We start from the raw sequence: 27500 nt of genomic DNA, 5'->3' as shown, positions 1-27500 counted from the left end.
GTCCCTCGGGCCGTCCGTCAGACCGCAAGGACTGGGGACGGGAGTGCCAAGGAGTCAGCCAGCCATCTTTGCCCCAGAGTGTGGGGGAGGGGAGCCAGACGTTCCCCCAGTGAGCAGTAAGGGATATCCCCTTGCCAGCAAGTGGCAGTGAGTCTTCCCAGGGAGTGCATAAGGAGGAGGAGGGGTGGAGCAGCAGCCCCTCAACACCGCTCCCGATCATGGAAGTAGGAATGCTATTCCTGTCTTGGAATAGAAGTGGAATCATGTGTGTAACGAGGGTGAAGAACCGCTCGTTACGGATGCCAGCAAAACGTAAGAGTGTATAGTGCGGAAAAGGGCCAGAGCCCACACACGGGCTCAGTGATCCTACGACGAAGAACGGATGTAATAACTCTACGGAAGCAGAAGGAACAACAACGAAAGAGGTAGGCTCAAGTAGACCGTGGATGGAGCGCATAGAAAACGGGAAGGTCTTGACGACTACGGAGAGAGAGAGAGAGAGAGTACATGCCCCCGTGAATACGTCCCGCGAATGAGTGTATGGGTGAGGTAAGAGATCAAATTTCCCGGATTTTTTGCGCAGGTGGAAGGGTGTGTTCTTCATTGAAGACGGAATTTGATCTAGCGTTGTTTTTCCTTCCCCTTTGGTAGAGATAGTCATCTGTGAAATTGATGAAAGACCTTATGCGTGGCATGTAGGTAAAGAAAGGTACCTAAGGATGGCAAGAGTGTCAGTATTTTTAAGGAATTAGGTTTATCAATAAGTGTCATGTGTGTAACTCAATGAGTAACCACAAGCATGTGGTACCAAGAGCCAGAACATGGTCAGTAGTACCTTTTAAGTTTAATGGAGTGCATATGGACGTCCTAGGTCCATTCCCCAAGGGGACAGGTAGTTAAGTGAGTAGGTAACCCCTTACCCAGGGTTACCCGGGGAAAGGAAATTGAGGAGGAGGCACAAGCGTGTGTCAGTGCCGTACTTAGGGCACGAGAGAGTGCGAGAGGACATGGGTCTTGAGATAATGTCTACCACGAGGTGATTGAGGTCATAAAGATCAGGTTTCCTTTACGTATGTTCATTCCGAGTGTTTTGTGAAAAGATGAATTAAATTTTGTTTCGTTTTTTTTGGTTTTGTTCTAAGCATATCACGAGTATGTCATTCATCGTACTGAGACATTTCTGTCGCATTTATGTTTGTGTTGAAATTAATTCAAATTTCATTATTTTATGTTGATACCAATTTTGCTATTACTAATGGGTTTATGTGTTTTTCCATTTTTGTTGTACTGTATTTGAAAAATTTCATTGGTCGGTGGAGGTTTTCAGTGCTATTACAGGTAATTGCTAATCATGGGTTGAAAATTGAACATCATTACTTATGTTTTTGTTTTCAGGAGAAATAATGTTGCTCGGTTACTGATAAGTGTTTTTCTTTTTATTATTATTCACTGTTTGAGTTTGCTCCTTATTGCAGTGTCGCGGGTGTGTTAGAAATGGTTTTCTTATAATGGTAAATGTATCAAAGAGTGCTGGGATCGTAAGTTATTCATTTTGATTTCTCTTGATTTTTATCATTTTCTTTATTTTGTGTATGTGATGATTTGTTGGTCCTTATGAAATTTTGTTGCATTTGAAACATTATTATTTTTCTGATTTTGAGCTCCAAATTTCGGTGATGATGTATTAAAACCTGATTTTGTGTTTCTGTATGATCTATTGTGGGCGTGATATTCATCTTTGTGTAACTTGCAATTGTAACACGCCAACCTGCCCTCTGATTTTGATTTAGGTTTTTAATTTTAATTTTTGCATGCTTCCGAAGAGGGTGGTACTCAGCGGCAACATCTAGTGGAAAAAGAAAGCTTGTGCTCAGTGGGAAAAAAAAAAACAAGGATTAGAAAAGTTTCATAAAAAGAAAGAGAGAGAGAGAAAAAAAATCTGATAAGTGTGAATTTTACGGGACATAAAATTTGGGAAGGGAGTGATGAGCTAATCACAGTCAGGTTGTTACTGATCGGAATGAGTGAGTGTCAACAGATTTTTCTTCTTTGTTAGAGAAGACGGTTACGATGTGGCTTGGGTGGGTCTTTGAAAATGACGGTTACATTTTAGCTTTGGCTTGGCGTCACCTAAACCTCTTCCGATTGGTTGTTATGAGACTTTCGGGTCAAAACAACCAATCATTGATCAGGCATAGTGAGGCCATCTATGGGCGATGGGAAAACGGCCTATAGCGTCAGTCTGGTTTTGGAGGTCTACAGAGAGTGTCACGGTGCCAGCATGCGTGCCAACGAGTACCATTTTTCTGAAGGCTTTTTTCTTAGTAACGTAACGTAATTATAATTAAAGGGCGCCCTAGTAAACCTAAGATAATACAGCATGTGTTAAATCAACAATTCGACTCTCATTTGTGCATGACCTCCCCTCTCAAATTGTGTTGACTATTAAATGGATTTTCTCTATCTTTGTTTCCCCCCAAGATGTGAAGTGTGAACCCCCTTAATACGACCTAGATTGGGTCATATATATTTATATATATATATATATATATTCTCAAGCATGTTCTTTGACGTATCTCTATATATAGATGAATATGTGGATATTGTCATCTTGTTTTTCTAATCCATTGATTTTGCTGACTACTGTTTTAACCGATTAATCATGGCTTTCATCAGAGTGACACTGAATAATAGGAATCCTCTTCAATATAAAGGCAGCACAATGGAAAGTTAATTACCAAAATCTGAATATATTTGAAGAAATATATATTTTTGAAAATTTAGAAACAAATTATTTTATAAATGATACTGGAGACAAAAACAATATTACTCTTTATATCAAAGTGTATATTCTTTGTTCAATGTAGCTCTTATGAATACAATGAGTGGAAAAATAAAACTTCAGTCAGCTGAATAAGTATAAAGGGACAACATGGAAGAAATTTTCGTTCTACGTATTATGAATAAAAAACAAAAATCTCACAATTACTTCCATGTGAACAAATTTCAAGACAATTCCCATTTTATCTGATAAGTATTAAGTGTGTCATTAAAAGGAGAAGATATCGAACTAGATTCCCAATGCACTGAAAACGTCAGGATTTTATTTTTTTTTTTCACAACCTGAATCATTCTTATTTAACCCTTGGTACGATTTTCTAGGCAATCATTCAGCAACATCATACAAAATTGGATCATGGATCAAGAGATTCATCCAATATTCGAGAATTAACATGGAATCATCTGAAAATCCCTTTCGGCTTCTCACATTAGATTGCCTTTAATATCACCCGTACCCACTGAATTCGAAACGTTAATATACATGAGTCTTGGTATTTTAAAGAACAATACAATACTGATTACAAATTATGCAGAGAATATTAGAAACCCACGTGAAACAAAAGACTAATCGATAGTTTCCTGATCCAATGAAATAAATTTTATGTATAAACCAGAATTGAGATGAGATTTTGTGGACTTTGTTAAGAAATAGAATATCCAGAAGAATACTGGCCTAAGCTTTTCCACTGAAATAAAAATTCAACAATAAAATTTTTCTATTTTAGCGCAACTACTAAACCAAAAAAATCGTCGAAAGTGTTGATACTCAATGAGCTGTACTAGAAATAAAACATCCATAGTTCTTTACATATGGTGTTCTGTCAATAAAAAAATCTGAAGTCCAAAATGATAAACGGGGAAGTTCAAAATAAATATGAATATTCATTCATGATTTTGGAAGATTAGAATAAGAATAGCAAAGCTGAATCAACAAATATCTTATATATATTTTTTTTTTCTGGAACAAACAAAATAGATATAGAATACACTATGAAAACCAAAGGACACTTGTGTCATGTGAATACCAATATGTTTTAGAAATGTTTTGTTATTTGGAAAAAAAATCTACAAATTAAAGAAGGAATCACCCGAGGGAATAAAATAAAAGTGTAATGTCAACAGGGGACAAGATACAGAGATTGAGATACCATCATCTGCAATTAGAAATATTTGACTATATTTAATTGATGTATTGTCTCCTTGGTCTGCTTTTATATGCAATTCAATGATAAACATACCAGGAAAATTTAACTTTTATCCCAAAGCCAAATATCTAGTTTCCCAGTAAGTGAAATGTGATGAGAAAATTATTCCTTTTTCATAAATATTACCGAAATCTTTATTGAATCCATCAAACTGTCAAAATATTAATAAGAGGAAAGTCTTGTCGCTCGCCACCACTTTGGACAAAGGAACCAGATGCTCATACCAAGAAAATGATAGAGGATATTTGAGGAATTATTTGTTGAAATATATAAAGGACTCAGCGACAAATAAAAAAACCGTTAACAATTCAAAACCAGCTATACAGTGGCTGATACAGAACAAACAAGAGCAATCAGGGACTTCAGATCTCCTCCAAGGAATATTTCCAACATTTAACTAAAGTTTACAGACATCATCTCCCACTTTTCATATACTGTTGATACAGAATCGTGATCTTCATCGATATTACCTCCAAAATTTCCTTGTTTCAACCGATAAAAAAGGTCTATCCCATGTTAAAATCTGGTAGTAGGTTGGCCATGGCACCAGCCGTCCATTGAGATACTACCGCTAGAGAGTTATGGGGTCCTTTGACAGGCCAGACACTACTACATTAGATTCTTCTCTCTGGTTACGGTTCTTTCCCTCTGCCTACACAGACACCGGATAGTCTGGCCTATTCTTTACATATTCTCCTCTGTCCTCATATACCTATCAACACTGAGATTGCCAACAATTCCTCTTCACCAAAGGGGTTAACTACTGCACTGTAATTCTCCAGTGGCTACTTTCTTCTTGGTAAGGGTAGAAGAGACTCTTTCGCTATGGTAAGCAGCTCTTCTAGGAGAAGGACAATCCAAAATCAAACCATTGCTCTCTAGTCTTGGGTAGTGCCATAGCCTCTCTACCATGTTCTTCCACTGTCTTGGGTTAGAGTTCTCTTGCTTGAGGGTACACTCTGGCACACTATACTATCTACTTTCTCTCCCTCTTGTTTTGTTAAAGTTTTTTATAGTTTATATAGGAAATATTTATTTTAATTTTATTACTATTCTTTAAATGTTAAATTTTTCCTTGTTTCCTTTCCTCACTGGGCTATTTTCCCTGTTGGGGCCTCTGGGCTTATAGCATCTTGCTTTTCCAACTATGGTTGTAGCTTAATAATAATAATAATAATAATAATAATAATAATAATAATAATAATAATAATAATAATAATAATAATATCAATAATAATGTAATTTGCTTTGACATTGTCTATAAAATTGTGAAAAATGTAAACCCGTATTTAGATCCGGATCCGATACTGGATCATTTCTAAATACTAATGAACTGCCCCATGTCCTAAGATCTGTCAATTATGAAAATTTCGTCCAAATCCGTTAAGGAGTTTTGATGTAATCCGGTCCACAGGCACACAGACAAATAAATAGAAAAACAGACTTGAAATTTTAAATAAAGGAATCACGATGATATTTTTGTTTTACTATTTTGAGAGTAATGGCACAGATGCTGGAAAAAAATATGATCTTAATTTAAGACAAATTAACATACTATTGCTAAAATGGTTTATGTAAACTAAAGAAAACAGAGCCAGACACGATATCTATACATAATCTTAGAAAAAAGGATACAGAAGCTACTGTAAAGAAAAATTGATTTCAGATAAAGGAAATAAATATTGATAAAAACATAAATTAAAAGACTTTGGGGTAAGTAACTTTGTTATATATAATTTCTTATAAAGGCCACATCGTACTCCAGTGTCATTTCTAACTCTAGAAAGTACTTTCTCTATTAATTACTTATATGAAGATCTTTGCATAGCTAGAATAAAATTATATTCGCATTCAATAATTGAGAGAGGGGGTGAGGCTAGACGAAACAATATCAGAAAATTTTATGATATGGAAACTATTAAAAGATATTTTGGGCCTCCCTCTTTTTCAATGTTAAAATTTTTATATACGAGAGCCAGGGAGATGGGTGGATACTTTAAGGATATATATATATTTTGCTTTGTCTGACGAGTGAAGCTGTGGAAACAACTTTCAAATCTCTATCCTTTAATGTGTTTTCAGTGCCAGCGAGATATCTTAGTACCCTTTAAAAATAGCATAGCACGAACCTATTCATTCATATATGGGGGACTCAGCTCGGATAATGAATTACTTTGTTAGGATAATGTTTGAGAAAATTAGAAAGCCTATTAAATCATTTTAGTATTTTATATTTTTACTAATTTTCTCGAAATTGATTGTTTTTTGTGGGTTGTAGCTTATGAGAGAGAGAGAGAGAGAGAGAGAGAGAGAGAGAGAGAGAAAATTAGATAAAAAAAATATCCTAAGATATGCAATCACAAAATTAAAATTGAATGGACATCGATAGGGGTAAATTCTCTCTCTCTCTCTCTCTCTCTCTCTCTCTCTCTCTCTCTCAACCTGCCTTGAACCAACGAAAAATCCGATATTCTGAACGGTAAGACGTCGATTATCGTATCACTTTTCATCCAACTTCCTCAAAAATCATAAACATAGATTCCTCGTAACCAAATATTGGGAGGAAGGCGGATCATGTTGGGAATTGATGGGGGATTATGTGTTCTTGGCTTTGGCCATTTCTGTGATTGTTAATGTTGCTGTTGTTATAGTTGAATCTCTACTATTATCAGCAATGCTATCTATATCATTGTGGGTGTTGCAGTTTGGTTGATATCAAAGGTATGTTTGTGAAATGAGTAACCTTTCCGTTTTTATTTCTATCATCTTATTTTTGAACGATGCGATAGATATATCATCATATTCACTCAAAATGTTAGTGAAATGAAAGATATCAAAGTGCTTCTACCCATAAAAGGATAATGAAACCTAATCACTCCCTTATCGCCCATAATGCAAATCGTACTTCTTTCTATAGGAGTCGAGTTTTTTTCAGGAATGGGTCACAAGGTCCCATGTTTTTAGTACCAATAAATCCTTAATATGGTTAACAAGAGACCAATCTTCCAAAAGATAAATCCTATTACTGTGAATATATATGCTGCTATTGTTGCTCCAATATATAGGCTTTATTATAGTGTAAGCGTTAAACTTTTGAGCCCCATAGCTTCCAAAGAATATTACACTTAGTTGTGGAGATATTTTCAAAAGCTGGTGCTCCGAATATGTATGCGCTTCAACATACAGAAGAGGGGTCCAGATTATACAGTTGGATTTTATCAAATGACTTTGCAACATTTCAATTCGTAACGGCATGTAAAGTTTAAAAATCTAGGCTACTGAGTAGTTAAACCGAGTGACGATGCAGCTATTACACAGTTTTTAACACTTCATATCTTTATGATGAGTTCATGCACAATTGTAAAGATTCATGATCACGTTTTACCTTTATTCATCATTATTTTATCTACTCTTTGCCTAACTCATTTCTATACGTCTCTCGTTTTTTAATTACATCAATGACTCTGATCCCCTAACGTCACACACAGATTTCCATAGTGTTATCTTTGAGGTCTGAATAAATCTTTCTATATCTAGTATATCATATATTCTATGCGGAATTTCTAATAAATCTTGTGTTGTACATTAACAAATTTTATGAATTGTATTTACATCTGTGCTTAGTTACAAGCATTCAATTTTTTTCTTAACTTCAAACAAATCTTCTATATGCCAGAGAGTTAGATTATGTTTGTAGGCATATTTCCCTGGTGCTGCAAGAGAACTCCTTAGAGACCTTTGCTTCTATAGAGAGATTAATCCAGTTCTTCTGATTCAAAATTGTACCTAAACTTTGTGTAAGCATAGGCTGAGGTGTCTCTACCTGTTACAAGGTAGACACGTGACACTCCCTCTGAAACTTCCTGATTAATCTTCTAATACGTTGTCGAAAATTCGGAAACTAAAAAAGCTCTGCCTTTTTATTTAAATACCATCTCAGCGAACATGTGTATTCTTCATATGAAGAAGCCCCTTGAACCAGCAGAACGAAAGCTGTAGGCTTTCCTATTGACATCCTCACAGAGAAACAAAATTTTATTGACCAGGACAGAAGGCCAAGAACAAAAACTCTCCCCTGAATAAAAAGGATTTAAACCCGAACGAAGAAATTTACACGCCAGTTCAGTGGTGTCTACATGGCCACCGCCCTTAGCTAATAGATATCCGAGCAATTTTTATATGGGTAGCCTACGACAATGACTTTTTCCTCCGACTATAACATTCATCGTAAACTTTATGTCCATTGTGTTGTACAGTTTTTGAGGGTGAGGTGGGGGATTAGGCCTAACTTTATTGAATTTTTCATTTTGTCAGAAAACTGCATGCTATTTCCCTTTTCATAAACTACATGGTCGACTGGTGTGAAATGGTTAATATTGTTTTATTTCATGTAATTTCTGATTATTAGTTTCATTTTATATACAGCTCAACTAATCCATCGTTCATGGATTATTCACCTACTATGAGATTTTAAAAGTTATTCCTAACATTTTTCACATTACTTTTGTTTCAATTTATTTCTAATTAGACTGCTAAACTATAATTAGAGTGAAGACAATAATACAAGAGAATAAGTTGAGTCAGGGCTATATGGGCAAAGGTGTTCTAAAATTTACCTGATGCATCAACAGCCCCGGAAATAGAAAAAGATAAAAGTGAATGATTATCTCAAAAATATTCTTCATACAATAGTTTGATCCATGAATAATTTGACATCCTAAATCCAACCAAGTCTAGAGGAAAACAAAATGAGTTAGTTTAATGAATTTCAAAGGTTAATTTGATAATTCTACTCATACTCTTAATACGGATTTTTTAAATATATAAGATAATTGAAAGAAGTTTAGTTAAATCACTAGGTCACCTATCTTATCCAATGCATCTATTTGAATATATATATGTATATATATATATATATATATATATATATGGGGTACTATCCCGTGCCAAGTGTAGCCCTTGACGTTGTATTGTTACAGAAAAATCCAATATTGAAAAATATATGAACTTGAAAACTGTGTGACAGTTGGTAAATTGTAATATTGCAGTTTTGTAACCTTTCGGTGCAGAAGTATTGGTACTCCAATCCAACTTATTTGGATCTGGATATCTGTTACAGGGAGGCCTTCCCTGAATATTTTTCTAAACATTAGAACCACTTTATCCCACATAGATTGAAGATTATATTATAACCTTACTATCCGAAAAACAATTAAGCACAAATCAAATTACTAATATAAGAGATATCAGAGAGATGGTGAAGATCTGGAACCTAAGAGATTGATAATATTCTTTTAATAAAACACTTATTTTAATAAAAACACTTTCATAGAAACCTGGTTTTACAAAGATATGAATTAATTTCTGAATCCTAGTTCTTTTTAGGTAAGATTACTTCCATTCCAACTCCCATTTATTAGCAAGCATGGTCGATTCTACACCTTCTGGACTCTTTAAAGATTTTCTACATCGCCATTGATTTTACCCACTTCACAATAGACTTTAATGCGTCGTAGTAGATTCATTAACAACCACCGTTCATTCATGGGTGGCTGTAAGATTTTAGCTATCTGTTGTGATACTACCGCTAGATGGTCATGGTGTCATTTGACTGGCCAGACAGTACTACGTTGGATCATTCTCTCAGGTTACAGTTAAGCTTCCCTTTGACCACACACATAAACAGCGAATAGTCAGGCATATTCTTTATACGTTCTCCTCTGTCCTTTAGAAACAAGTCTTCTTCAGCGAAGGGTTTACTGCACTATTTTTATTTATTGGCCACTTTCCTCTTGTTAAGGGTAGAAGAGACCCTTTAGCTATGGTCAACATATCTTCTAGGAGAATGACAATCCAAAATGAAACCAGTATTTTTTACTCTTGGGTATTACCATAGCCTTTTTACCATGGTTTATCACTGTCTGAGGTTAGAGTTCTCTTACTTGAGGGTACACTCGGATATATACACTATAATTAATCATAATTCTTAAGAGAGATACAATATAATCCTTATCTCGGAATATTATTTTCAACTATATATATATATATATATATATATATATATATATGTGTGTGTGTGTGTGTGTGTGTGTTTAAGTCTGTGTGAGTGTGTGTGTGTTTTTGTGTGTATGTGTGAGTGTCTGTGCGAGTGTATGTGTGCGTGCACATATCTGTTTATGTTTATAAAAAAAATCCGAAATGAGTGTAAAATCCAAGAGACAGGGCATAGACTTAACTCGACTATCCAAAACAATGAACAAACTAAAATACCAAGATATCCCTAAACAAAATCAGACCAAAAATTAAGGAAACTCTAAAAAAAGGAACATGGATGAAATTGAATAAAAGAAGACTTGGAACAGAACACCCACCAACAGGTGTTTACTTTAAAGGATGAAAAGGGAAATATCATCCACAATAGAGACTGGATAACTAAAAATGCATAGGATTTCTATATAATGCTATACAATACGGATGAAAAAAAAAATAGTTTGCAAATGCAAAACATTAAACACTTGAGCTGGTACTAAACGTAACCGTTGAAGAATTAAAGCAAACATTAAATGGCATAAAAAGAGGCAAAACAGTAGTGGAAGACTGCTTAAAATTTTTATCTAAAAATAGCAAAGAAGATTTCTTAATGGTAAAACTAGCGGAAATTAACACAAAATAAATGTCTGTGAGAATACTCTACACTTAAACTTGTAAAAACTTTATCATTAAACCAATTCCCAAAAAGGAAGACACAAAAGACCTGAAGAGTACCGATCAATAAGCCTACTCTCCGTAATATATAAAATATATGCATAGATCATGTTAGGCCGAATAGAAAGACATCTTGTCTTTAATCAGCAAGCTGTCAGTGGGTATTCAACAACTGACTATATCCATGCAATTAACCAGCTAATGGAAAAATCAACATATGACAAACCACTATATATGTCATTCTTTAGACTGTAAAAAGGTTTTGATTCAGTCAAAACTTCAGCAGTAATGAAAGCCCTTCAAAGACAGCAGATAGATGAATCTTTTGTTAGACCGCTTGAAGAAATCTATACAGGAAGTACAGCATCCCAAAATTTACATAAAATAGTGACAAATTCCGATTGAGAAAGGAGGTGGACATAGGGACCAAATCTCTCCTAAATTATTTATAGCCTGTCTCGAAAAAGTTTTTAAGAATTGAGATTAGGAAAATGTAGGAATTAATATCAATGTGGTATACCTCAACAAATCAAGATTTGCAGACGATATAGTTGTGTTTAGTCAATTGTGGGACAAATTACAAAACATGATAGAGGATTGAGTAAAGAAAACAGGAAAGTAGGACTCAAAATAGATTTCTATGAAAGTGTAGAGAGACAACAAATAAAAATTTTGGAAGAGCCTCTAGAGATTTTTTATGAGTATAGGTACTTGTGACAGACAACAGGTGTTTACCCTTGACACTAAACTGAAATTCAAAGGAAGCTAAGCATTGGGTGGAAAGCTTTTAGTAAACAAAAGTTAACTATGAAATGTAAAACACCACTTTCTCTAATAGTAAAAACATTACATGAGATGGTAATAACAGTTCTAACTCATGCATCATAAACTTGGAGCCTTAATAAACCTTTAAAACATATGCTAGTTACAACCCAAAGAGCTATGGAAATAATTCTGATGAGAATAACACTAATAGACAGAAAAGAGCAACTTGAAAACGAGTACATACTAAAGTAAAGGATATTCTAACAAGAAGTAAGAAAAAGAAATAGACATGTGCAGGGCATATAATGAGGATGACAGATAATACTTGGACATTAAGAATAACAGCCTGGGTTCCAAGAGATAGCAAAATAAGCAATGGAAGTAAGATCAAACGTTGGATTGACGAATTAAGAAAATTTGCGGGTATGGACTGGCATATAAAGACTATAAACAAAAGCAAGTGGTAGAAATATTTCAGATCTTTCTTCTGCAGTGGACTAGTAACGGCTGATGCTGATGATGCACATCTATATACCGCACAATTTATTTTAATACTTATCTATAACAATAAATAACAATCGTATATTTATCTAAACCAAAAGGGAAAATACTGATTTAATTCCTATATAATTATTATTCTTGCAATGGTGCTTCATAGAACCTCTTAACACCAATTTTCTATTTTATTAGCTAGTAAATAAAATGAAAATTTCTAGTAAACCAACATACAATCAAATAAATCTTTACTTTAAAACACATTTCTTTAAGAGTGCAGAAGGACTGTTTGGTTTACATCTCAGTTTGTTTATTTAAATTTCGGTCGATCTTACATTGAAACTTAGATCAGCTGACATCAAAGAAATGTCAAACCAAACATGTTCATACTAACAATGACAAATATGTATCTATACGACTTAATCCCGCACTCTCTTGCGTAATGTTCACTAAATATATCACTTACTTGAACACAAACATTTTTTTTCCTTTTTTTTTATCACATGCTGGGAAAAAAGTTCATATTCAACAGTCAAGAGTAAAAAAAAAAAAAAAACATTCTCAAAAAATATTAAGTTAATACCTCAGTATATGGTGAATCTATTCTTCTTCAACAGTCATGCATTTTGTTCCACACCTAAAAGAGACTCAATGTAAATTTCACAGGAGAGGAAGAAGGGCGTTTCAGCTTGTTTCCTGACAAATCCATTGTTTCCAAAAATCTGGTAATTGTCGTGTTGTCTTTCTTTACCTCCAGGATAAAATAAGAGGAAAAACAACAAGGGTGAAGAATCAAAGATGTGGAGAGAGAAGAAATAGACATACATGTCAGTAATATTGTCATAAACATTTATATGAAGTAATTGGGAAGCCATCGATTAGGTAATGTTCCTTAAAATGGGGCGAAACTAATCCCATGATATTCAGAAAACACCGTCTCTCTCTCTCTCTCTCTCTCTCTCTCTCTCTCTCTCTCTCTCTAATATATATATATATATATATATATGTATCCCTATATATATATATATATATATAGATAGATAGATAGATAGATAGATATATATATATATATATATATATAGTTTTAACGCACACAATTTTCAACTCTTAAATCAAAGGGACTTCTGAAGGACAGCCTCATAAGAATCTTTATGGCAGCGCAGTAACTGTTAATTCGGACCGCTTTCAACTAGAAAAAACTCTCACCCTCGTTCTTTCCCTTGAAGTAGATTCTTACTTTGATGTTAAGAAAGCATGACGAACCCAACTAAAACTGTTATAACCTTTCTATATTTTACTGAAAAGTAGACATTACACGATATCTGGTTTCTATGCAGAAATTCATAACTTAGTCGGCTTCCTTTGTGGTAAGAATTGTGCTTTTTACTGACTTCCATATTAAGAGGTAGGGTAGCAGGGGAATAAATGCAAATTATTTCCAAATTCTTTCCAAAGACTTTGGTGACTGAAATATATTTATTGACTGCGTAGTTGCCGTTAAGAAATTGTCTTAAAATTTCTTTTTTCCTAAAACTTTGATACAAAACTCTTTGAGAGGATAGGAGGTATACTATGAGCTTCAACGAGTGTCGAAGGTATAGTCTTGTAATGAAAGTAATATGTGTTTCTCTGTGTTTTAGAAATTTTTAGTAATATGCAATTATTTACGGGTGTTTCTTTTTTCTCTATACAACAAAGAAAATGGAAGCCCTCACAAGGAGTTCTGTAATGAGGCAAAGGCCTCAATAATCAGCTTTAGCTTCGCAATCATCATAGCAAAATAATCATGCAATTGCCTTCTGCCTTCTCAACGCAATCTTACTTAAATTGTATATACTCCAGAAAAAGAAGTTCGTGATTGCCTCCCCCTCTTTATATTGTCTTTTATGAATTTCCCCTAAATTCACACAAAAAGCTTTATGCCTCCGTGAGTCATAGGAGTGGTGAATGAAAGACTTTTCCTATAGGCCAATATCTATCTGAATGATCTCATGCACCCTTGTAGACATGACTTCGAATTAGGCAATGTGAGTACAGTAATAATTAGTTGGAGATATTAAAAACAAGATTTTTTTTTTACCAATATCTAGAAAACTTCATCTGCAAGACCTTACTGTTTTCAGGGATGTTTCCCACATCTGGATCAGGTTCAAACAGCAGTTTGATATCTGACGTCTCCTGATACTATACTGACTGTCTGAACTAGCATTCTATTTCCTTAGATTCTTTCCCGAACAGCTTGATGTCGTCCATGAACAGCAAGTGGTTAATTCTGCTGTATCCTTTCTCAAGTTGGTACCCAACTCCGGGATTTTTCAGAACTCTTGCCATACCCATTATGAAGAATAGTGATGATAGTGAGTCCCATTGGATCATTTCTCATATCAACCTCTGAAAGTAGTTTTATTGAAAAAGTAAGTAGAGTATTCCAGTTTTGCATTGTATCCTTGAGGAAGTTGATGGTGTTATCCCCTGCACCTTATATCTCTAAGCATCCTATCAGCCATTAGTATAAAATCATGTTGAAGGCTTTCTAAACTCAGGCTGCCTTTCCTGCTTTTGCTGTTCTTCATTGTCTATTTGTCTATCAATCACTGGTCATTTGGGCCTCTGCATTACCTTCTGAATCATTTTTATTGGCTGGAAATGGTAGACATACAGCCTTTCACTGATAATGTCTGTTATCAGGTTGGTCTATTGTTACTTGCTATGTTATCTTGCCCATTTTTCATCAGATAAGACTTTCTTGTGATCATCCATTGGCTTGGTAGTTTCGAATACAGTGCTGAAGTTGTTTTGCAATTCATGTACGTGAGGCTCTGAAGTTTTTGAACCAGTAGACAGGAACTTCATTTGGGCCTGGTGCCTTCCAGTTTGAAGTTTTCTTCAACTGGTTCCTTATAGCCTCTGTTGTGATATCAGAGAACCATTTTATTACTTTTCATATCATGTAGCGATTTTACTTGCTTATTGTTATTTGTTCTGCTGTTATCCTGTGTTTATGTTCTATATATATATATATATATATATATATATATATATCTTCTTTGACTTGGCCTTTTCTTTCCTTTATGTAGTTAAGGCCCTTTTCATGCACTTTTTATTTCTCATTCAATTCCTTCCGCATCTTGCCATTTTTCAGCATGTTTTCTGCCATTTCTTCAATTGTTCATCTTTGTTACTGGTTTCCCAATCTTTTCTTGCTCATTAGGATGTGATGTTGGCATCTTTATCCCTTCATGAATTCCACACCAAGTCAGGCTCCTGCATATGTGAGGTTGTTAGTTGCTTGATGGTATTCTTCTGGATTAAATTCAGAATTTCATTGACTTTTTCTACTTTTCTTTTTCTTCATTTTCATTTTATCTTAGGCATTTAGGACAGGCATGCCTAATCTTTTTCGTGTTTCATCCAGTGTATTACTTTTCTCAGGTGTTTTGCCATCTCATAAACACTTCTATTTTAGTGTCTTGCTGACCATTGTTTGAATGGTTGTTAATGTTGTTGTCTCAACTGCAATCACGCGATTCAATCGTATGGTTCGTGTTGTTCTTTTCTCAGTTCCTAATGGCCAGTTTTTCTCCTTTATCTTTCGTATTTGGTCAGCCAATCTCTGTTTTATATATGGGGATTATTCCTCACTCTCTACGATCATTTTAAATGTATCAGTTCTGCACCACTTTATTTTCTTCTCTTATTATTATTATTATTATTATTATTATTATTATTATTATTATTATTATTATTATTATTATTATTATTATTATTATTATTATTATTATTAGCCAAGCTACAGCCCTAGATAGAAATAGCTCAGTGAGGAAAGGAAATAAGGAAATAAATAAACGATGAGAACAGATAAAAAAAAATCATTATAAAAACAGTAACAACGTCACGACTGATATGTCATATATAAACTATAAAAAGACTTATGTCAGCCTGTTCAACATAAAAACATTTGCTGTAACTTTGAACTTTTGAAGTTATACTTATTCAGCTACTCGAATAGGAAGATCATTCCACACTTTCGTCACAGCTAGAATAAAACTCCTAGAATACTGTGTAGTATTGAGCCCAATGATGGAGAAGGCCTGGCTATTATAATTAACTGCCTGCCTAGTATTACGAACAGGATGAAATTGTCCAGGAAGATCTGAATGTAAAGGATGGTCAGAATCCCGAAAAATCTTATGTAACATGCATAATGAACTAATTGACCGGCGTTGCCAAAGATTATTATCTAGATCAGGAATAAGGAATAAAATAGACCGTAAGTTTCTGTTCAACAATTTAAGATGAGAATCAGCAGCTGAAGATCAGACAGGAGAATAATACTCAAAACAAGGCAGAATGAAAAAATTAAAACACTTCTTCAGAATAGATTGATCAGCGAAAATCTTGAAAGACTTTGTCAATAAGCGAAATTTTTTTGTGCAATGGAATGAGACACAGACCTAATGTGTTTCTCAAAAGTAAATTTGCTGTCAAGAGTCACACCTAAAATTTTAGAAGAGTAATGCAAAGTTAAGAATAACATTATTAATACTGAGATCCGGATGTTGAGGAGCAACTGTCCTTGACCTACTTACATTCATACTTTGAATTTTATTAAGATTCTACTTCATGCTCCATAACTTGCACCATGCACTAATTTTAGCTATATCTCTTGTACCAACCGTGTTTCACACAATTGTACATAATTCCTTTTGTATATATTATGCTTGTATCTTCGCTCTTCCCTCGCACTAAAACGAACATGAAAATTCATGTCTGGTTTTTCCTCTGTGATATTGTCTGTCTTGTGAACTTGTCATGTCCTGTTGCCTTGAGGTTTTGTATATAAGGAGAGTGTTCCACAACAATATAACTCAGTCGTTTCCAATCTGCCTTTGAGTTCACACCCTTACTCGGCGCTGTCACATTGGTGACCCCGGAAGTCGACTCGCTCCCACTGCCTTCCACCCCCACCTCCCTCGCCCCTCCATCGTTGGTACTATGACGGAGACTACATCAATTGGCGCCGCGGCCGCCCCATTGAAACTTTCACCGTTCGCCACCGGAGAGGCGTTTGCTTGGTTTCAACGCGCTGAAGTCCACTTTCGTATCAGGGGCGTGACTCCCTCAACCACCAAAGCGGATTATGTTCTCGCGGCGATACCCGAGGACACCTTCCCAAAAATATCCGACTGGCTTTGTGAACAAGGAGACACCCCAATAGCGTATGACGCCCTCAAATCATACCTTCTGCAGCAGTACTCGCCGTCGCTAGCCGCCCGTATAGCAAAGCTTTTTCAGCTCTCGCAACAACCGTTGGGGGACCAAAGGGCTTCGCTTGCCCTCAGGGAAATGACCAGTATCGCTCGCCTTCAACCTGCCGCAGACGGCTCTCCTCGTGAGGTGAACCTACTCCGTGCCCTTTGGATACGCCGTTTACCTGAACCTGTACTCGCTGCCATACCCGATGTCGATAGTTTACCCATAAAGGACTTGATGACCAAAGCCGACGCCCTTATGGACAGCCACTTCAAGACTTCCATCAACGCCTCTACCCCTGATGACGAGGATGCCTATACAACGTCAACCGAAGCTGACATGAATGCCGTAAGACATACACGCCTACCACGTGACGTGCCGAAGCGGCGACACAGCCGCCCACCACCCACCAATCGCTCGCGCCCCAACGAACGACTTCTACAGCCACTTACAACCTCTCATCCGCCGCAGTTTTGCTACTACCACTTCCGATTCGGGGCAACAGTGAAGAAATGTGCCAAAGATTGTCAGTGGCCAAAAAACGTGTAAGCAGGCCATCGCTTGTGGCGGTGGCCTCCCATGTTTCTAATCTTTTCTTTTTACAGGATGCAGGAACGGGCGTGCGATTTTTGGTAGACACGGGTGCTTGTCGTTCTCCTTTGCCAAGGAAACTCTTCAAGGCACAACGTAGTCTATCTTCATCTGCCGACGTCCGCTTGGTAGCTGCCAACGGATCTGCGATACCCACCTACGGTTACGAGAACCTCACATTATCGTTCGGAAACGGTAAATTCAATTGGAAGTTTCTCGATGCTGACGTCACAATGCCAATCCTCGGTGCGGATTTCCCCTCTCATTTCCACCTTCTGGTCGATGTCGCCAACCGACGATTGGTCAACGCAGACTCGTACTTATCGACACCTCTTCAACCCGCCCCCTCTAACCTCGCTCTCCACATCAGCGCACCCACGGATGCCTACGCCCACCTCCTCACGTCGTACCCGGAATTTTTCCGTCCAGAACTTCGCCAAACGCCCACGGTTCCTGCCAAGCACGGTATTTATCACCATATCAAGACGACGGGACCCCCAGTCTTCGCAAAATTCAGACGTCTGGCACCGGAACGATTGGCAGCCGGCAAACAGACGTTCGCCGAAATGGAGAAAATGGGCCTTTGCCAAAAGGCCTTCAACCCATGGTCGTCACCCTTACACATCGTTCTGAAGAAAGACGGCTCCCTCCGTCCGTGCGGGGATTACAGGCTCCTGAACATGCAAACAGAACCGGATCCCTACCCCCTCCCAAACATTGCCGATGTAACCTCCTACCTGCACAAAGCGAAGGTTTTCTCTACGCTCGACCTCTTGAAGGGGTATTATCAGGTGCCAATGAACCCAGAAGACATCCCCAAGACTGCCATCACCACTCCGTTTGGCACATACACCTTCAATTACTCCTGTTTTGGCCTTCGTAATGCTGGGGCAACGTTTCAACGTCTCATGGATGGCATCTTAGGGGACCTCCCTTTCTGTGTATGTTATGTGGACGACATACTTGTGTATTCTCCTCCTCAAAAGAGGAACACCTCCGTCACCTGCGCATCGTGCTCGATCGCCTGCAAAAAAACGGCCTTGTAGTCCGGTACGACAAGTGTACCTTTGGCGCCAACGAAGTGTCGTTATTAGGGCACCGTATCACTCCTGAAGGAGTCCCTCCCCTCCCTGAGAAGGTAACAGCCGTTCAGAATTTCCCCGCGCCCTCGACCGTCAAAGCTCTGCAGGAATTCTTGGGCATGATCAACTATTATCACCGTTTTCTGCCAGCCATTGCCGCCACTCTTGCTCCACTCTACGCCTCCCTCAAGGGCAAGCCAAAGGACCTGAAGTGGGGTCCCCTTCAAGAAGCAGCCTTCTGCAGTGCAAAGAAGGCCCTATCAACTGCTGCGGCTTTCAATTTTCCTATCCCACACGCCCCTCTCCTTCTCTCCACCGATGCCAGCGACGTCGCTATTGGTGCAGTACTCAAGCAGGTGGTCAAAGGCTCGCCCCGCCCATTGGCCTTCTTCAGCAGAAAACTGTCCAAGGCAGAATCAGGTTATTCTACCTTCGATCGAGAATTGCTGGCGGTGCACTTGGCTGTCCGTCACTTTCGCCATTTCTTAGAAGGTATGCCCTTCGTCATTCTCACAGACCTCATGCCTCTGGTGCACGCCTTCACTCGACAGTCTGACGCCTGGTCCGCCCGTCAACGCCGACATCTCTCCGCCGTGGCTGAGTACAATTGCACCCTCCAATACGTCCCTGGGAAAATGAATCCCGTTGCTGATGCCTTGTCAAGAAACACGGTGGCTGCCGTTCAACTGGGATTGGATTACAACGCCCTGGCTGAAGCCCAACGACAGGATCCAAAGTATCAAGCTTGTAGGACATCCTGCACGTCCCTCCGTTGGGAGGATTTTCCCCTCGAAGACTCCAACACCACCCTTCTCTGTGACGTCAGTACTGGTAGACCGTGACCTTGGATTCCTGCTCCCATGCGCCGACAGGTGTTTGATCTCATCCACGTCCTTTCACATCCCTCGTGCCGTTCTACTGCACAGCTGCTGAAGGCAGAGTTCATTTGGCACGGCATTTCTAAGGATGCTAAGGATTGGGTCCGTGCCTGTACTTCTTGCCAAACTTCCAAAGTACATCGACACACGGATTCAGGAGTGGGCACCTTTCCTCAACCTCAGCGTCGTTTCGCACACATTCACGTCGACGTTGTAGGCCCCCTACCCACATCACAAGGACATCATTAACTGTTTACCGTCATCGACCGCTCCACTCATTGGCCTGAAGCCATACCCATGGAAACTGCAACGTCCGCCTCATGTACATCTGCCTTACTCTCTGGATGGATTTCAAGATTCGGTATCCCTGAGCATATTACTTCTGACAGGGGAACCACTTTCACATCTCAATTATGGACGTCATTAGCGAATCTCCTGGGCATCACCCTACATCAGACAACGGCCTACAACCCCGCTGCCAATGGAATGGTTGAACGTTTTCATCGCACCCTCAAAGCAGCTTTGATGTTCCGCTGCAAGGATTGCAACTGGTATACTCAGCTTCCCTGGGTCCTCCTGGGACTAAGGACCACTCCTAAAGACGCCCTCGACGTCTCGGCAGCCGAAATGGTGTATGGCGACCCATTGGTCGTTCCTGCCGAATTTTTTCCTTCTACAACCTCCTCCGACGATCTCCAGCGCATACGTCACGTCGTGGGAAAATTTACTCCGTGCCGCCAGACTTACAAGCCCCCAGCGAAGCATCACATACCAACGGACTTGCACTCTGCAACGCACGTCTTCCTGCGCAACGACACCAGCAAGCCACCACTAACGCCCCCTTACACGGGCCCTTTCCTTGTGATACGACGCAGTCCGAAAGCATTCCTCCTAAACATTTGGGGCAAAGAAGACTGGGTCTCCATTGATCGTCTAAAACCTGCTTATCTTCTGCCAGATGACCCGCCTACAATTCACCTCTCTAGATCAGGGCGCCCTATTTAACATATACAATATGTCATTTTTAAGGGGGGAGCCCTGTACCAACCGTGTTTTACACAATTGTACATAATTCCTTTTGTATATATTATGCTTGTATCTTCGCTCTTCCCTCGCACTAAAACGAACATGAAAATTCATGTCTGGTTTTTCCTCTGTGACATTGTCTGTCTTGTGAACTTGTCATGTCCTGTTGCCTTGAGGTTTTGTATATAAGGAGAGTGTTCCACAACTATATAACTCAGTCGTTTCCAATCTGCCTTTGAGTTCACACCCTTACTCGGCGCTGTCACACTCTATTAAGGGATTCAGCCACCCCAGACCTACATTCAGGGATAGAATTGATGCTAAAAGAGTAGCATCATCTGCATATGCAACATCCCAAACCACATTTCACGTGTATATAGTATGAAAAGTAATGGGCCAAGGATACTTCTCTGTGGAACAAGAGATATCACATTCCTATACTCGCTATGGTGCCCATCACCAACAACTCTTTGAGATCTATTACTTAAAAAATCAATAATAATGCTAAGAAACGACTCACCCACTCCTAACTGTTTGAGTTTGAAAATAAGGGCTTCGTGATTAACACGGTCAAAGGCAGCACTAAAATCAAGGCCAATCATATGAACTTCCTGACCACAATCAAGGGATTTCTGTACAGCATTGGCGATTGTAATAAGGGCATCACATGTTCCAAGGCATTTACAAAATCCAGATTGAAAACTAGGGAAGAGATGATTACCTTCAGCAAAGCTATTAAGACGTTTTGCCAGAAGACGTTCAAAAACTTTAGATAATATGGGAGTTATGGAAATCTGGCAGTAATCAATTGGACTTGAGCTACCAAAAACACATTTACATAGAGGAGTAACATTACCAATTCCCCAACAAGTGCTAAAAGCTCCTCTTCTTGCTAACTTGCGAAAAATAATAGAAAACCTTAGAGCTAAGAAAGCTGCATTATTAATAAAAAAAAAAAGAAAAAAAAAATACCATTTGGGTGTACACTTCCATAAGCATCAAGATCCATCAACAGAGCTTTAATTTCGCGAGATCGAAAAGCTAATCTAGTTAGTTTAGCCTCAGGAAAACAGGAATGAGGAAGTTCAAGTTTTTCATTACTCTGTTTACTGTCAACCTCAGCCAAAAGGGTTGCCTTTTCCTTTGGTCAGTGAATGAGGTAGCCATCTGGTTTAAGTAAAGGAGGAACTGTTTCATCTCCATCAAAGAGTGCAGATTTAAGGGTGGACCACCATTTATGTTCATGAGTTGTACCAGAGAGGGTTTCTTTTATGGTTAAAATATATTCCTTTACAGTTGAGGCATAAAGTCTCTGAACAAAAGCTATAAGCTGAATATAGTTATTCCAGGTCAAATCTGATCTGTTACCCTTCCAAAAATGATAGGCCTCCTGCTTCTCCAATCTGCGTCTACAATCATCATTGAACCCCGGTTTCACCTTCACTCAGTACTTTAGCACATGAGAAGGGATACGCCTATCAATTATGTTGACTAGATTCTTATTTAAAGGTTTAACAGGATCAACGCTACTATATAATTGTGAAAAATTCTAGCACAAAAGATCATGCTAAATCCAATTCCAGTCTGCTTGAGATTTCACATAAATTTTATAAATATATGATACATCAGGGACAGGCTGCTCAGTCTTCACTACTAATGAAATCAAATTAGGATTAGACATCCCGACTGGAGAACCAACCATACTAGTTATAACGCCAGAGGAGTCAGTGTATACGAGGTCCAAGCAATTACCAGACCTGTGAGTAGCTTCACTTATGATTTGCTCTCAGCCTAACTCAGAGGCAAAGTCTAAAGCTCTTAAACCATGTTGATCGGTAGGAGAGATAGATCTTGACAACACTCTATGGTGAGCATTAAAATCAACAACAAAGAGGAGAAGCCTTTCTATCATCTTCATATATCTTAGCCATAATGGTAAGAAGATGATCGAAGATAGAATCATCCATGTCTGGATTCCGGTAGATCGAACAATAATACAAAATTTTATGCCTGCCACAAACTTTTATTACCTGAATTTCATGACATCCACATTCAAAGCAGGACTTATGAGAAGCAGGGTACTCAGTCCTAATATACACCATCATTCCCCTGGCCCTAGGAATGGTATCAAGTTTCAACATTATTGGCTTCTTAAAACCATTTATATGGAGCTCATATAAGTGCCTCATATTAGAAATCAAAGTTTCTGAGCACAACAGAATATCATACTCTCTGGACGCCACTATAAGGTCATGAATATTTGCATGAAGACCACGTATAGTACAATACAGAAGATGACATTGAAGAAATCTAGGACGCACTGGTCCTGGATTTTGCTTAATGTCTCCAGAAAGCATAAAAATTAATAGTAATAAAGAAGATACATCATTCTTAGAAACTGGATTAACAAGAATTATACCAAAAACAATGTGTATAGAACTATGAATAAAGTGATTGATCAAACCCATAGACTATAGTAAAAAATCTTGCCCACTTTCTTCTTCGTTGCCCTTCTGTAGTAATCACTGATGAGGACAGTTCTTCCTTTCGATTTAGGTTAGATATTTTATGACGATCGTCAGATATCTGACCTTATTCTATATTCGTTTGAGTTTTATATCAGACTCCCGGAGAAAGCTCTTTTATTTCCAGGAGTTCCATTTACATAGTTAGGGTTGATTTCTGTAATTGTTTTCATCATTACTGAGTTTGCTATTTGACCCATAGCTGGGACCTAACAATCGGAAGATGCGTAATTAATTTCAGCGGAGTGGACTGAGGTAATCCTGGTAAAGAACCTCACCCAAAAGAACACCGGCGTGGTGAGGATTCGAACCAATACTCCTGACGATCCCCAAATCCCCAGGAATAGTATTCTAACCACTATGCCACGGTGTTCACTTAGTGGTTCTATTATTATTATTATTATTATTATTATTATTATTATTATTATTATTATTATTATTATTATTATTATTATTATTATTATTATTATTATTATTATTATTATTGAACAAACCTAAAGGGCCATAAACATGCAAAGTAAGCATTACCTGATCTTTATTTCCTTCTAGGAATATTTAACAAAAGAGAAAAACACCTTAAAAATAAAGGAAACAAAACAGCATCTCAGATGTTTTCTAGTCAATTCACACAAAAGTGTTCCTTCCTTTTCTCAACATTGGAAGGATAATTGACCTATGGAAGAATTTCATTTTGATCTTGTTTTTTTTTTTTTTTTTTTTTTTTTTTTTGGTGATACTTAAATCCTTTTGTGTATCTTAGTAATGTTTTATATTCTCCCTATTGGTAATTATCCCAACTGTTATTTTTTTCAGTCACACAATATAAAATGTAATGGAGTAACGTGCCGAATTACTGCTAGCGTACAATATTAAGTTATGAAAAACGTATTAGATCAGTCGTCCCAGAGAGCTCTTCATATATATATATATATATATATATATATATATATATATATATATATATATATATATATATATATATATATATATATATATATATATAGAGCTGGTTTTAAAGATAAATTTCAAACCGCTCTGTAGTATTTCTTTTTTCTCATCGTGAAACCGGTGAAAGAAAGAGCATCGAAAATATTCGAAAACAGGACAAATACGGAGACTCCCGGTCAGTAAGTAGATTTCCTTTCTATGCATAATAGATAAGGTAAGGCTATCCCTCCACCACCCCCTCTCAAGTTTCAATCCGTTTCCAGGGTGAAGGGCCCAATTTAGGTGAAGAAAGACATGGGATGCAAAACAGGAGGAAAAATTAGGATTTAGTCTGTTATGGAAAAATACATATGGAAGTGAATTTCATGTCCAAACTTCCCTCTTGTCAATGTTAAAAGACAAATTTAAAGCATTAATTATTCCAACCCTTGTAAATAAAAAATCTTTTTCAGTTGAGAATTTTTCTTGTGTTGGCACTATTTAATCATCCAAGAAGCATCGGGGAAGAGAGATAGTTTACGTTGATGAGACGTGGTTTACTACCTTGATACACCACAGTGCAGAATGAGTGGGCACCTTCAGCCCTCAGGTGCTTCCAGATAAGGGGGAATAGTTTGCGGAAGTAGTAAGGGCACAGGTGAAGGGTTCATTGACGTTTCATTTCTATGTTACCCGGCCAAGAGCAAACTAGGAGACTACCGTGGTGAAATGAACAGCGCCCTATTTATACGTTGGCTGACATCACAGATTCTGCATAAGCTTGCTGAGACATTAGTGCTGGTGCTGGACAATGCAACTGGCAGAGGTGAGTCATTGACCCACCATTGACCCAAAGATCATGAAAAGGATGGAGTGCCAAAGACTACCATTCCCACCATCTGTGACCTGCCCCAAGCTACTGTTGATCTGCAATTAGAACCAGACAGAACCTTGCTACACGGTTGACAAAATTATCAACCATGCTCATTTTGAATAAGAGGTCTTCACACAGTCAAACAGTTTGTCGAACGCGGTTTGTCAAACACGTGTTTGAAGTGATGTTTTAACGTGTGAACAGCTTATTTGTCTGTCAAACATGTCGGTTAAACAATTTGAAGAAAGTCTGATTGAGCCTTACTTATGTGAGTGGAGCTTCATTCATCCACAAACAGTTTGTATTTGAGAACTAGCATAAAAAAAAACAAAGGTCAGTAATGCTTCAAGCCAAGGATTAGACGGATCATACACTAGACCTAAAATAATGGAGGACACAATTTTAATTATCTTTTTCTTCAGATTGAAGAAGAACATGAAAATGGGTGATATGCTAAACGTAGCACTATCTAGGTTACTGTAAACCGTAAACATAAAACCTAATTTAAATCTAATCATATTTTGAATATCGCAGCAAAAATATTAGCTCTATCTGAAAATAAAATGATACTGGCAGCGATGCCTTCGGGAATTATGTTGTACGTAGACTAAATTCAGCGGACCAACATACTGCATTAATATATCGAAAGCTAATTAATTATTTATTGTTTGAGTCAGAGATTGAAAACTTTAATTCTTCAGTTAGAGTTATATCCTCAACACCACAAGTATAGCAAAAGGAAGCAGTATCAATACTTTCGAATTTCTCTGGTTATAACTTTAGTAGCAACAGCCATAATTTTAATATTATGCACAACTGTGCATGTTTTTAACCTTAATACATAATCATGTTGTTATATTTAGGATCTGCATTATGTTTTCGATGAACATTTATAAAACGTATTTTTGTACCTTTAGATAGTCATTTTGAAGAACCCTGTAGAGACCATCACTCGTTTCTGATATGATTGCAGATAAAGTGTTGGTGGCAATGATAATTGAATATTTAAAATCATTAAGTGCCCTACCTAATAATATATTATATAAAGTAACACTCAATATTTTACATGGAGATATGGCCCTTCTCATAGCTGTATGTTTATACTTAATAAAAAGGGGGGAAGCGCCGAAGTAACTTTCTTCTCCCATCATCAAATAATTACGACAATAATCCGACTGTTATTTCAAATCAACAAGCAAGATTATATGTGAAAGTTGATCTCTTATTCATAGCCAGTCCTTCGTCTAAGTTGATCTTTTTTCTTAGTTCCGCCGCTAAGCCAAGAACAATCAAATCTTATATCCTTTTTTCACAGACAGCGCTAGTCACACAAAGTCGAGGCCTGAGGTTTGATGGACGTTTGGTATAACTGTGTGATACGTGTTCAAATCGTTTGGCAAGTAGGTTGAACAACCGGGTTTGATAAACCGTTTGATTGTGTTAAACCCCCTTTAAACGCCATCGGACAACAATGGGGCTGTATGAATCGGCATGTGCGTTTAACATTGCAAAGGTGCGTTCGGGTAGATCTTCAGCACGGCTCAAGGAGGCAAAGCCGATTGCGTTCAAGTAGGTGTGGGCGAGTGCTGTAAGAATGTCCACATCATCCGATAAATAGTGATAGTTATCGAACAATATCAATGAAGGTGTGGAATCTGTTATCATCACCATGAACAGCAATGACGAGGTTGACCTGCGTATAGTGAAATGGAATGAAATAAATTGCTTAGCCACTTATTGTCATGATTCCCCACCCACTATATGTGTAGATATGTTATCGAATCTCATATCCAGCTGCATTGTATTCATTATTTATTTTATATTGTTAAGAGAGAGAGAGAGAGAGAGAGAGAGAGAGAGAGAGAGAGAGAGAGAGAGAGAGAGAGAGAGAGAGAGAGAGAGAGAGAAAGGGGTGGAGGTGAAGGTAGGTGGGTAATGCATGAAAACGCAGATGGGAAAGTAATGGTTAAACTATGATGAAAGACGGGTGGATGGTAGGATGGATGAGTACCACATGAGCGCTTATCCAAATGAATTCATAAATGTTGACTGGATAAGCTTGGGTATGTCCTAGAACTAACGAGTAAAGTACCTTTAAAAACTGTTTTTAACGTGTATTTTTTTTTCATCGAAAATGATTGGTCAATTTATTGGTTTGAAAGAGATTAGCAATAAACGATGGGTCCAGGCGGTTGAAATACATGGTATTCTTCCCTGATGTACAAATTCCTCCATCAACTTTTCTTCTATTGCATAATACCTTCTCCACCAACTTTCCTCCTTCGTCAAGAGTTTGTTGACCAACTATTCTCTTCTGGTACATTATTTCTTTT

Source organism: Palaemon carinicauda, chromosome 12, assembly GCF_036898095.1.
Source record: "Palaemon carinicauda isolate YSFRI2023 chromosome 12, ASM3689809v2, whole genome shotgun sequence".
NCBI lineage: Eukaryota > Metazoa > Arthropoda > Malacostraca > Decapoda > Palaemonidae > Palaemon > Palaemon carinicauda.
Note: the sequence above shows the minus strand (reverse complement) of the source record.